We start from the raw sequence: 11,659 nt of genomic DNA, 5'->3' as shown, positions 1-11,659 counted from the left end.
GAATAAAATATTCAGTATTTTGAATAAATATCACATACAGTGCATCGCTGTCAACGTTTCCCTTTTTTTAAAGGGAAATTCCCTTATTCTGAATAGGATTCCTCGCAAGAAAAGGGAAAGGTTTACAGCTATGATACAGTGGTACCTCGGTTCTCAAACGCCTTGGTACTCAAACAACTTGGAACCCAAACACTGCAAACCCGGAAGTAAGTGTTCCAGTTTGCGAACTTTTTTCAGAAGCCGAACGTGCTCTGTTTTGAGTGTTACACTTCCGTTTTAAGTGTTACATTTTGAGCGTTTTTGCTATTTATTTTACATTTTTGTTTTGGGGGCTCTTTTTTCTTTTGTTTTCATGACTGTGTGGAACCCAGTTCAGCTACCAACTGATTGCGTAACTGCAGTACATTGTTTATTGCTTTCATTTTATGGATCGATGGTCTCGTTAGATAGCAAAATTCACGTGAAATTGCTGTTTTAGGGGTTGTTTTGAAAAGTCTGGAACTTATTAAGCCATTTTGAATTACTTCCTGTGGGAAAGCGCACCTTGGTTTTGGAACGCTTTGGTTTTGGAACAGACTTACGGAACGGATTAAGTTTGAGAACCAAGGTACATTGTATCGCCTCACATGTGCACCATTTGAATGGCAATGCCCATTATCTTGGGGGGGGGGGCAAGATAAAAGAGCACTTGAGCATGCAGGTTTAAGGTATAGAGGAAAAGCAAGTGAGAATAAGCCATATTCTTTCGGAACTGTTGTTGTTGTTGTTTAGTCGTTTAGTTGTGTCCGACTCTTCGTGACCCCCTGGGCCAGACCACGCCAGGCACTCCTGTCTTCCACTGCCTCCCGCAGTTTGGTCAGACTCATGCTGGTAGCTTCGAGAACACTGTCCCACCACCTCATCCTCTGTCATCCCCTTCTCCTTGTGCCCTCCATCTTTCCCAACATCAGGGTCTTTCCCAGGGAGTCTTCTCTTCTCATGAGGTGGCCAAAGTCTTGGAGCCTCAGCTTCAGGATCTGTCCTTCCAGTCAGCATTCAGGGCTGATTTCCTTCAGAATGGATAGTCCATGGGACTTTCAAGAGTCTCCTCCGGCATCAGAATTCAAAAGAATCAATTCTTCGGCAATCAGCCTTCTTTATGGTCCAGCTCTCACTTCCATACATCACTACTGGGAAAATTTCCAAACGAGGTATACTTTTATTGCCCCCCACTTCCCTCCCTCCCTCTCTTACACACACATACACATGAGATTCTTGATATAAAATGTAATTCAAGGTGCAAAATTCGCTCAGCGGTAGAGCAGCTGGTCTGCATGCAAAATATTTTGGGTTCAGTCCCCAAAAACTCCAGGCAAGGAAGGCTTGCAAAAGGCACCCAGAAATTCCTGGAGACCCACTGAGATAGATGGGCCATGGGTCCAACTCAGGCATCCCCAGACTTGGCCCTCCAAATGTTTGGGGACTACAATTCCCATAATCCTTGACCACTGGTCCTGTTAGCTGGGGGTGATGGGAGTTGTAGTCCCAAATCATCTGGAGGGTCGAGTTTGGGGATGCCTGGTCTAACTCATGGGCAGGCAAACTAAGGCCCAGGGGCCGGATCCGGCCCAATCGCCTTCTAAATCCGGCCCGCTGATGGTCCGGGAACCAGCATGTTTTTACATGAGTAGAATGTGTGCTTTTATTTACCGGTAAAAGGCATCTCTAGGTTATTTGTGGGGCATAGGAATTCGTTCATTTTTTATTTGTTTTTCAAAATATAGTCTGGCCCCCAACAAGGTCTGAGGGACAGTTTGCTGACCCTTGGTCTAACTCAATCTCTCTCACCAACAATGAAAACTAGGAAATGAACAGGAAGAGAACCTTCCCACATGATGTGGCACAAAAACCTCACACAAACACTATGGAAAAGAATGAAAGTTCAAGTTCACTACCACCAATCTCTCCCCCCCACACACACACACCCATCTGTCTCTCCTCCTCTCTTCTTCCCCAACCTTTCTTCTTTGGCGATGACGCCCTGTGCCTGGAGGTGGTGGAGCGGCTCAACAAGCCAGAGGTGGAAGTCAGAAGCAGTAAGGAGTTACTGCTGCAGCCAGTGATCATCAGCCGGAATGAGAAAGAAAAAGTCCTAATTGAAGGGTCAATCAACTCTGTGCGAGTCAGCATCGCAGTGAAGCAGGCCGATGAGATTGAGAAGATCCTGTGTCACAAATTTATGCGCTTCATGATGATGAGAGCAGAGAACTCATAACCTAGTAAGAACACGGACTTAACAGTGAGTCCATAAGTGACTGTGGAGGCCAATTCTGGATCCGCACGTCCTTCCACAGTGGGGACATTGGTTTCCGGGCGGGAGTTGATCACGGTGAGGGTTTGCCAAGCGTGCCTTCCTCTTAGCATGTTTCTCCCTTTTGTCCTGAGTTCAAGTGTCTTCAAAGCCCATAACACCTTTGGTAAAGGCTGTTCTCCAATTGGAGCACTCGCAGGCAAGTGTTTCCCAATTGTTGGTGTTTATACTACATTTGCCTTGAGACAGTCTTTAAACCTCTTTTGTTGGCCACCAGCATTACGCTTTCCATTTTTAAGTTCGGAATAGAGTAGTTGCTTTGGAAGACGATCATCAGGCATCCCCCAAAGTTATACTGTCTATAACAATACAGTGGTGCCCCGCAAGAAAATGCCTCGCAAGACGGAAAACCCGCTAGACGAAAGGGTTGTCCGTTTTGGAGGTGCTTCGCAAAACGAATTTGCTATGGGCTTGCTTCGCAAGTCGAAAATGTCTTGTGAGTTCCTGCGATTTTTTTTCACTCCCCACCCCCTTTTTCTAAGGCACTAAGCTGCTAATAGCCTTTTAGCAGCTAATCCGCTAATCCCTTAAGCCTTTAATAGCCACTAAACCGCTAATAGCGCTAATCCGCTAATGGGGTTGCTTCGCAAGACAAAAAAACCGCTAGACGAAGAGACTCGCGGAACTGATTCTTTTCGTCTTGTGAGGCACCACTGTAGTCTTTCACATAGAATATAACTGATGTGTAGAAAGGACTCCCACGAACTGAAAGCAGACTGTATACACTCTTGTAGCCCAAGTAAATCTTTAATAAAAACATTTTTTTTAAAAAAAATAGAAGGCAACTTCCTATGGTTTTCAGAGAGCACAGCTACATCTCCAAACTGTTTTGCATTCATTTGCATTCTACGCTGTTATGATTAAACCCAATGTGTCCCTTAATATTTGTTCTGCATCACTTTCTCCTGGAATCAAAGGCTCGCCTTGTTTTGTATCATGCCATGTTCTCGTCTTAAGATTTTAGATTTTCAAATCCAGTCCAAATGGTAGACTTGCCTCCGACCCACAGACATAATTTTTATTCTGCCTTCGGGATAATTCGCCCTTGTGATAGGTACAGTGGTACCCCGCAAGACGAATGCCTCGCAAGACGAAAAACTCGCTAGACGAAAGGGTTTTCCGTTTTTTGAGTCGTTCCGCAAGACGAATTTCCCTATGGCCTTGCTTCGCAAGACGAAACGTCTTGCGAGTTCTTGCGAGCTTGTTTCCTTTATCTTAAAGCCGCTAAGCCGTTAACAGCCGCTAAGAGCCGTGCTTCACAAGACGAAAAAACCGCAAGACGAAGAGACTCGCGGAACGAATTTCGTCTTGCAAGGCACCACTGTATTCGCGTAGTTGTACACGATCATGCCTTCAATATTGTTAGAACCTGCAACGGTTTCAGAATAAATACTACTCTGTTTCCAATTGGGGCATGTCCCGTGGCTGAAATCTTGTAACTTTTAATGCCATAGATGTTCCATGGGGGGTATGTGTGTGTGTGCTTTCATATCCTCCTACCAGGGCACACAAAAAAACGGGATTTGCATCTTCCAGGGCTGGGCTCCCGTGCGAATCATGTGACGTGTGGAAGATCATGGCCCCAAAAGACAGGCTTGGGGGGAGCACTGTGCGAGATCACGGCTCCCTAAAAAGTTTGTAGTGCGAGATTGTGGTGCCCAAATTGGCCACCGTGCTCTCGTGCGAAAAAACGGGGTGTCCTGATTTTACCAGGGCACTTGGGGGGGGGGGTTTAAATCGTAGCACAACTTTTGCTGCCCCCGCCTAAAGAAAAGTCAGGGCAAAAGTCGAGGTGGGTCCTTAGAAAACTCTCCTCAAATACAGGAACAAAACCCAAACAATATTGCAGACGATTCCTGTTTATCGCAGTCGCTCCTTCCAGATATGACAGTGTGAAAAAAGGTCACTGCCATTGCCTACGACAATTTCTGGATGATAATAATAATAATAATAATAATAATAATAATAAAAAATTCATACAGATAAACTGCATTAACCACATCTGCTGAAAATCTTCCAGAGAATCCCCCCCCCCGGTTATTACATATGTGCAGTAGACAAAGTGGGGGGGGGGGACTAGAGATGGGTGATAAATTTGATTCAGTTCCTATTTAAAGACGAATTTATCCAATTCACACTTTCCTGAGTACCAAAGCACAGCCATTCAATGAAAGTCACACTTACCTGACCTTTGTGGCACATCTCTCCAACCAAACGATTTGACCAAAATGCCATTATTGGGGGAAAGCATGTGTAAAAAGGAATGTACTAGTGAAAACAGCATGCAAAATAAATAAATAAAATAAATGATTCCATGTAAGGAATGGTGTGCATGAGTCAAATCTGAGTACAAAAATGTGCTTATTGGGAGAAAATGACACAAAAATGCTGGAATGTACATGACAGTTGGGTTTAAAACAAAAATGTAAATTGCTGCAGATCTGTAGAAAATTGAATTTGACATTGTGGGGAAAAAATAGAAACTGAGCAGAACAAAATTGACAGTTCCTTCCGTTCCTAAGAAACCCCAAACAACTTACAAATATTCCCCCCCATGATAGAGATTAAACACAGGAAGGGCCACAGACCAGTGATGGAGAATACGCTTTGTGTTCAGAAAGTCTTGTGCTTACTCCCCGGTAGAGATGGAAAAAATTCCATGACTGAAACCACTGACAGTCTCTGCCAATCAGTGTAGACCAGGCATGGCCAAACTCGGCCCTCCAGATGTTTTGGGACTGCAATTCCCATCATCCCTGACCACTGGTCCTGTTACCTAGGGATGATGGGAGTTGTAGTCCCAAAACAGCTGGAGGGCTGAGTTTGGCCATGCCTGGTGTAGACCATGGTTAGCTACCAGACTACAACTCCCATCAGGCCTGACCATTGCCCATGCCGGCTGGGAGGTGATGGGAGCCCAATATGAGAAGGGAACAGGTAAGCCACAACACCTTAAGGCAGGGGTGGGGAATGAGTGCCATTCCAGATGTTGTTCCCATCTGGAATTTGAACCACAATACCTCAAGGACCGCCTCTCCCCATATGAACCGCCCCACACCCTGAGATCATCTTCTGAGGCCCTTCTTCACGTGCCTCCTCCGCAAGAGGTCCGGAGGGTGGCAACATGAGAACAGGGCCTTTTCTGTGGTGGCTCCTTGTCTTTGGGGTACTCTCCCCAGGGAGGCTCACCTGGCGCAATTGTTACATATCTTTAGATGTCAGGCAAAAACATTCCTTTTCCTCCCCCCGCCCCACTGGCCTCTGGCTGATTAAACTACCTATAGAGGGTTTATTGTATCTGTTTGTTACCGCCTCGCATATTTTTGTGTTCATAAACTGCTCTGTGGTCCTCGGATAAAGGGTGGCATAGAAAACAAACAAACAAACAAACAAATAAATAAGATTCAGGTAGGTAGCTGAATTGGTCTGACACAGTCGAAATAAATAAATAAAAATTAAAAAATTGCCCGGTAGCACCTTAGAGACCAACTAAGTTTGTTCTGGGTCGTCAGTGTATCTGAAGAAGTGTGCCTGCACACGAAAGCTTATACCCAGAACAAACTTAGTTGGTCTCTAAGGTGCTACTGGGCAATTTTTTAATTTATTTCAAAATCATCCCCGATCATTGGTCACTCTGGCTGGGCTGATGGAAGCTAGAAATTTAACCACATCTGGATGGCTGTATGTTCCCTGCTCCTGTGCTAACCGTTGCTAAACACAAACAGACAGCATATTGGACAACATCAAACAAAAGTCTCTGCCGCATTCCTTCACTCTGCTGTGTCACAAGCTGCAAACCACAGGTGTTAAGACTGCAGTGTCCTTTACACCTGGGCTGATGGTTTGTTTCCCCCCACCCCAGACAACCAAAGTTTGCTTGGGGTGGGATGAGCAAACTACGAGTCCAAGACTGGAAGACACGGCAAGTTAAGGTTTGGGCCCAGACTACCTGGAAGATACAGGTGTTAAAATCTCCAGATGAGCACCTTTTCTGGGTCTCATCAATATCAGATGCTTGGCTCCCTCTTTTAATCATTCCTCCCAAGTTTACTTAGACAAGCCTTCGGAATTTAAGGTGCAGACGATGTTGAGCATAGGGCTCCTTTCACGGCAAACTGGATTTTCACGTTGGCACTGGAAAAGGCATGCGAGAGACTTTCACATTTTCAACCCTTGAAGGCGAGGAAACGGGAAGGTTTTGGGGAAAATGAAAGCGTTTGCCGAGATCATGCAATTTCTACACCAGTTTTTTCTCTTGATGGATTCCAACTTTTACTTGAGCGTTAAAAAAATTCATGGACGAGAAGGTTCTCAAGGGCTACTGGTCACGACGGGCTATATGTTGTCTCCAGGATCAGAGCTCTATAGTATTCCTCTGGATGTCAGTCGCTTGGGAACAAAGCTATTGCACTCAAATTCTGCTTGTGGGGTGGGAAGCGGGTGGCGCTGTGGGTTAAACCACAGAGCCTAGGACTTGCCAATCAGACGGTTGGTGGTTCGAATCCCCGCGATGCGGTGAGCTCCCGTTGCTCGGTCCCTGCTCCTGCCAACCTAGCAGTTTGAAAGCACGTCAAAGTGCAAGTAGATAAATAGGTACCACTCCGGCGGGAAGGTAAACAGTGTTTCTATGTGCTGCTCTGGTTTGCCAGAAGCGGCTCAGTCTTGCTGGCCCTTTGACCCGGAAGCTGTACACCGGCTCCCTCGGCCAGTAAAGTGAGATGAGCGCCACAACCCCAGTCGGTCACAACTGGACCTAATGGTCAGGGGTCCCTTTATCTTTACCTGCTTGTGGGATTCCCTTTGAGAAAGCTGACTGGCCACGGTGAGACTAGATAGGCCTTTGTTCCAATCCAGCAAGACGCTTCCAATGTTATTATGTGAATGCATTTCATAGAATAGAATAGAATAGAATAGAATCATAGAGTTGGAATAGACCACAAGGGCCATCGAGTCCAACCCCCTGCCAAGCAGGAAACACCATCAGAGCACTCCTGACATATGGTTGTCAAGCCTCTGCTTAAAGACCTCCAAAGAAGGAGACTCCACCACACTCCTTGGCAGCAAATTCCACTGTCGAACAGCTCTTACTGTCAGGAAGTTCTTCCTAATGTTGAGGTGGAATCTTCTTTCTTGTAGTTTGGATCCATTGCTCCGTGTCCGCTTCTCTGGAGCAGCAGAAAACAACCTTTCTCCCTCCTCTATGTGACATCCTTTTATATATTTGAACATGGCTATCATATCACCCCTTCGCCTCTTCTTCATAATGAACTCCACTAATGCTATCCAAGTGGAGGGCAGGCCTATGAACAAACTCTAGTGCTTTAAAGTTCCTAGCAATCTTTTTGCAAGCAGCCCTCGTTTTCCAGGCCTTTTACTCAGGGGTCGGCAAAGCTTTTGTGGCTTGGGCCGGTTCACGGTCCCGCAGACACCGCGGTGGGCTGGAGTGTGCACGCACGCATGAGCAAATGCTATTTCCAGCACGGAGGAGGCGTGCGAAGCTTCCCATTGACTGCAGGAGCTTCCTGCAGACAATGGGAAGCCGGCCAGTGTCACGGAAGCAGTTCCCACTCTGGTCTGCGCCAGTTTAGTACGACACACGGGAGCCAAGTGAGCAGGCGGTGGGGGTCCATGGGATGGTTAAACGTCCCCCACGGGCCGTTTGTGGCCCATGGGCCTTAGGTTGCTGACCCCTGCTTTTACCGCAGGATCATGCGACTTCTCTAGAGCAAGCAGCTCCAGGGATGTAAACGGTTTTAAGTCTTCAAACCCCTTACAGTCCAGGTCTCTTTTAACAAGAACTGACTTAAAAACCAGGGTGCCGCTAACACTGCTTGCGTCTTTTAATTTGGAATTGCTCAAAGCGTACGTTTTGGAAACTGCAGCTGGCTCAGAACTGGGCAGCCTTTTTGTACCTATATTTGAGATCCTATTTTGATTTATGTGGAAAAACTTCAAATTGGCTGTGGGTTTTTTTTTAACATGTTATTCGTTGTTTATGACTACAGTGGTGCCTCGCAAGACGAAAAGAATCCGTTCCGCGAGTCTCTTCGTCTTGCGGTTTTTTTCGTCTTGTGAAGCAAGCCCATTAGCGGCTTAGTGGATTAGCGCTATTAGCGGCTTAGCGGATCAGCTGATAAACAGCTTAGCGGATCAGCTGATAAGCGGCTTAGCGGATCAGCTGATAAGCAGCTTAGCAGATCAGCTGTTAAGCGGCTTAGTGGCTTGGGAAAAAGGGGGGGGGAGAGGAAAAAAACCCCGCAGGAACTCGCAAGACATTTTCGTCTTGCGAAGCAAGCCCATAGCAAATTCGTTTTGCGAAGCACCTCCAAAACGGAAAACCCTTTCATCTAGCGGGTTTTCCGTCTTGCGAGGCATTTGTCTTGCGGGGCACCACTGTACTTTCGTTATGTTGCAGCTATGTATTTTTTTCATGTCCAAAGCCAAGGGTTAGCAATGTGCGGCCCACGGAGACCGTTTTACCGGCCCACAAGCCACCCCCAAGCTGAGCTACCTGCTCGGCAAGTCCCCCACATGCTCCACTAAACCAGCGCAGCAGGGCGACTCGCTGAGTGGCACCGGAAAATGCGTCTGCACACGTGCAGATACCGGAAATCGCTTATTATTATTATGACACAAAAGCAATGATTATGAATCCAGAGCAGCAGCAATTATGATCCTTGGGAGGTGTATTAGCCATCACGTGTGCTATGAAGGGGCCTTGGGAAATGGTGCCACAATTTTTTTTAAAAAAATGTCTTTATTACATTTATATCACACCTTTCCATTTTTATTGCTGCAATAACCCTGAGAGATGGGTCTCAGGCTAAAGGTCATCCACTGAGCATCACAACCAGGGGAGCATTCTAGGATTGCAGTCCTAGTCCAGCACTGTAACCACTAAACCACACTGCCTCTCCTCTGTATGGCAGGGTCTATGGAGTCGGACCTATGGTCCAGCTGACAATGAAGCTGGTTAATAAATAAGTCTTGGCACATATAGCCAATTGCAAATGTTCAAAGCCCAAAACATACCTGGTCGCCTTAATCCTGACACACCAGCCCCGTAAGGCAGGCCAGTATAATTAACCCCTTCCTGCAAGTGGTTGAGGCTGTGTGTGTTTGTATTGAGGCTAAGCAGAATAGTGCCCTGCCTTAAGGCTCCTTAGCAGCTTGTGGCTGCAATGAGATTTGAACTATGGTTGTCATTGACCTGGGAGATTCAAATCCTGGCTCTGCCATTGTGGTGGTGGCCCAAAGGGCCACAATAAATGTGATAATATAGACCCCTGTAAATCCTTGAGTGGGCTTATAATAGAGAAGTTATGGTAGCCTGTTATTTGATGGTTTTGCATGTTGCTGCCCCCCATTGGGGCAGAAATAGCCCTTGGGCCAGTCACTGTCTCTCGGCCTTGCCTACCTCACAGGACTGTTGTGGGATTAACGTGTTAAAAATCCTGCAAGACACATTTGCTGCTTGGAGAAAAGGGTGAGCTATCAATGCAATAACGGCGCTCTCCAGCATTTCCTGGAAGAAACGGCAGCAGATGCGCAGTGACTCACGCATCCACACACCTGGGCGGCAGGTGAGAGGCCTGGGGAGCCACCTATTCGAGTTCCCCTTTCGGACATGACCCACTGGGAGCGTCAGGATGGCTACCACCCTCCTTTCGCGCTAACTATCCAAACGGTGAAGGAAGGGCGCTTTGAACGTGCCCAGAGGCACTCCTGGCCCTCCACACCTGCCCATTCCTTTCGGCTGCGCTCTGCCCCGAATCCGAATGCCAGCCCAAGTTAAACTCCAACAAAAATAACGCTAATAATAATCAAAGCGGTTGAAAGAAAAGCGCGTGGCGAAGGAGCGCGCAAAACGGAGCGCAGCCTGAACTTTCTCACGTGCGGAGCCCCTTAAAAAAACACACACACACACACACCTCAAAACTCCCAACCACCCCCAAAAACACTACTCCGCTCTGCAACTTGCGCCGTCGGCGGATGCAATGCAGATGGCGAGCAGGTTCGATTTTCTTTCTCCCATTTGCAAGCCTCTCTCTCTGCCTGCTGCTTGAGCGGTTCCTTTGCACGGTGCAGCAGCAGGCGCTGGGTTTTGCAACGCATGCATGCACCCGGGAAAAGGTGTGCATGTGCGCATGCATGCGTGTGCATGAGCTGGGGGTGGGGTGGCAACCCCTACTGCCCGGTCCCGGGAAGAGGGAGGTGGGGAGAGAGAGAGAGAGAGAGAGAGAGAGAGAGAGAGAGGAGCGGGAAGGGGGCTGGTTGGTTCGCTCTTGACGCGAGGAAGTGCAAAACAGCAGTTGCTTTAGGAAGTCAATCGCTGGGGCTGGGGGACGCGTGCGCAGTGGAGACCCTGCCAGCCAGTATTTTTTTTCTTCTTCTTCAAAGCTTGCTTTCCAATTCTCTCTTCGCCTCCTTCCCTCCCCCCTCCCTTTCCTCAAAGGGTGTCGATTCTGGAGCTTTAAAATAAGAGGCGAGGAAGAAGCGGCCCGGGGGTGGGGGGGAGGAAGGCAAGCAAAGCAGGAAGGCACGGATGTGCTCCAAGCCGGCGGGGGGAGGCTGCAGGGGCCTCGGATGCACAGAACGTGAGTAACCCCCCTCTCATTTTTTTTGCAAAAATGTATATTCTCTTATCTACGGAAGGACAGACCAGCATCCACTCTCCTGGTCCTCGGCGCGGGTGCAAAAGGGAAGCGATCGGGCCGGGGGTAGGGGGCAAAGGAGGGGGGTGTTTCCTGGGAGGAGGGGAGGGAAAGAGCGGGATCGGAGCAGACCTTGCAAAAGAGAGAGAGAGGAAAAGCCCCTCCGCCCCTCCCCGGTCGTCTTCCTGTCTTTGCATCGCGTTGCAAAAAAGAGAGCGAGAGAGACGAAAAACGGCTTTCCTGAAACTGCCGCGCGGGGAAGCGAGCGAGCCTCTTTCTCTCGCCCTCCCGTCTTCATAAATGCATCAAGTGTGCCACTGGGGGGGGGGCAGGGAAGGAGAGATCCAGTTGCAATGGACTGGGAGGAGATGGGCAGCCGGGGTGGAGGTGGAGGGAAAGAAATAAGCCAACACACACACACAGAGCCCAGCTGCTTCGTGCCTGCAAATTGCTGGACTTGGAGGGAGGCAGGCAAAGCTTGTGGGTTTGGGGTGTGGGGTGGCCGCGTCCCGTTTTGCCAACTGAGCGAGGGTCTCTCTCCACACCCCCTCCTCTGGAGCGGGGGGGGGCGGCACATTGCATTTTTTAAAAAAACCCAAACCCCCGTCCTATGGCCCTTTGCTTTTAAAATGAAAGCCATGTGCGGTGGTTTTGC

The 11,659-nt window shown here is 48.1% G+C and overlaps 1 protein-coding gene across 1 annotated transcript in view; it reads left to right on the top strand.

Annotated features, from left to right (window-relative positions):
- The first annotated feature begins 10,666 nt into the window (after positions 1-10,666).
- RGS19 (regulator of G protein signaling 19) overlaps positions 10,667-11,659 on the top strand; it is a 60,639-nt gene continuing 59,646 nt past the window's right edge. The window contains exon 1 of the mRNA XM_083447685.1: positions 10,667-10,947. The gene's annotated coding sequence lies outside the window, so the exon portion shown is untranslated. The remainder of the gene's footprint in view (positions 10,948-11,659) is intronic.

This window comes from Podarcis tiliguerta (assembly GCF_965153285.1).
Source record: "Podarcis tiliguerta genome assembly, chromosome: 6".
Taxonomy (NCBI): Eukaryota; Metazoa; Chordata; class Lepidosauria; order Squamata; family Lacertidae; genus Podarcis; species Podarcis tiliguerta.
The sequence above is the reverse complement of the archived record's forward strand: the minus strand, read 5'-3'. Positions and strand labels throughout refer to the sequence as shown.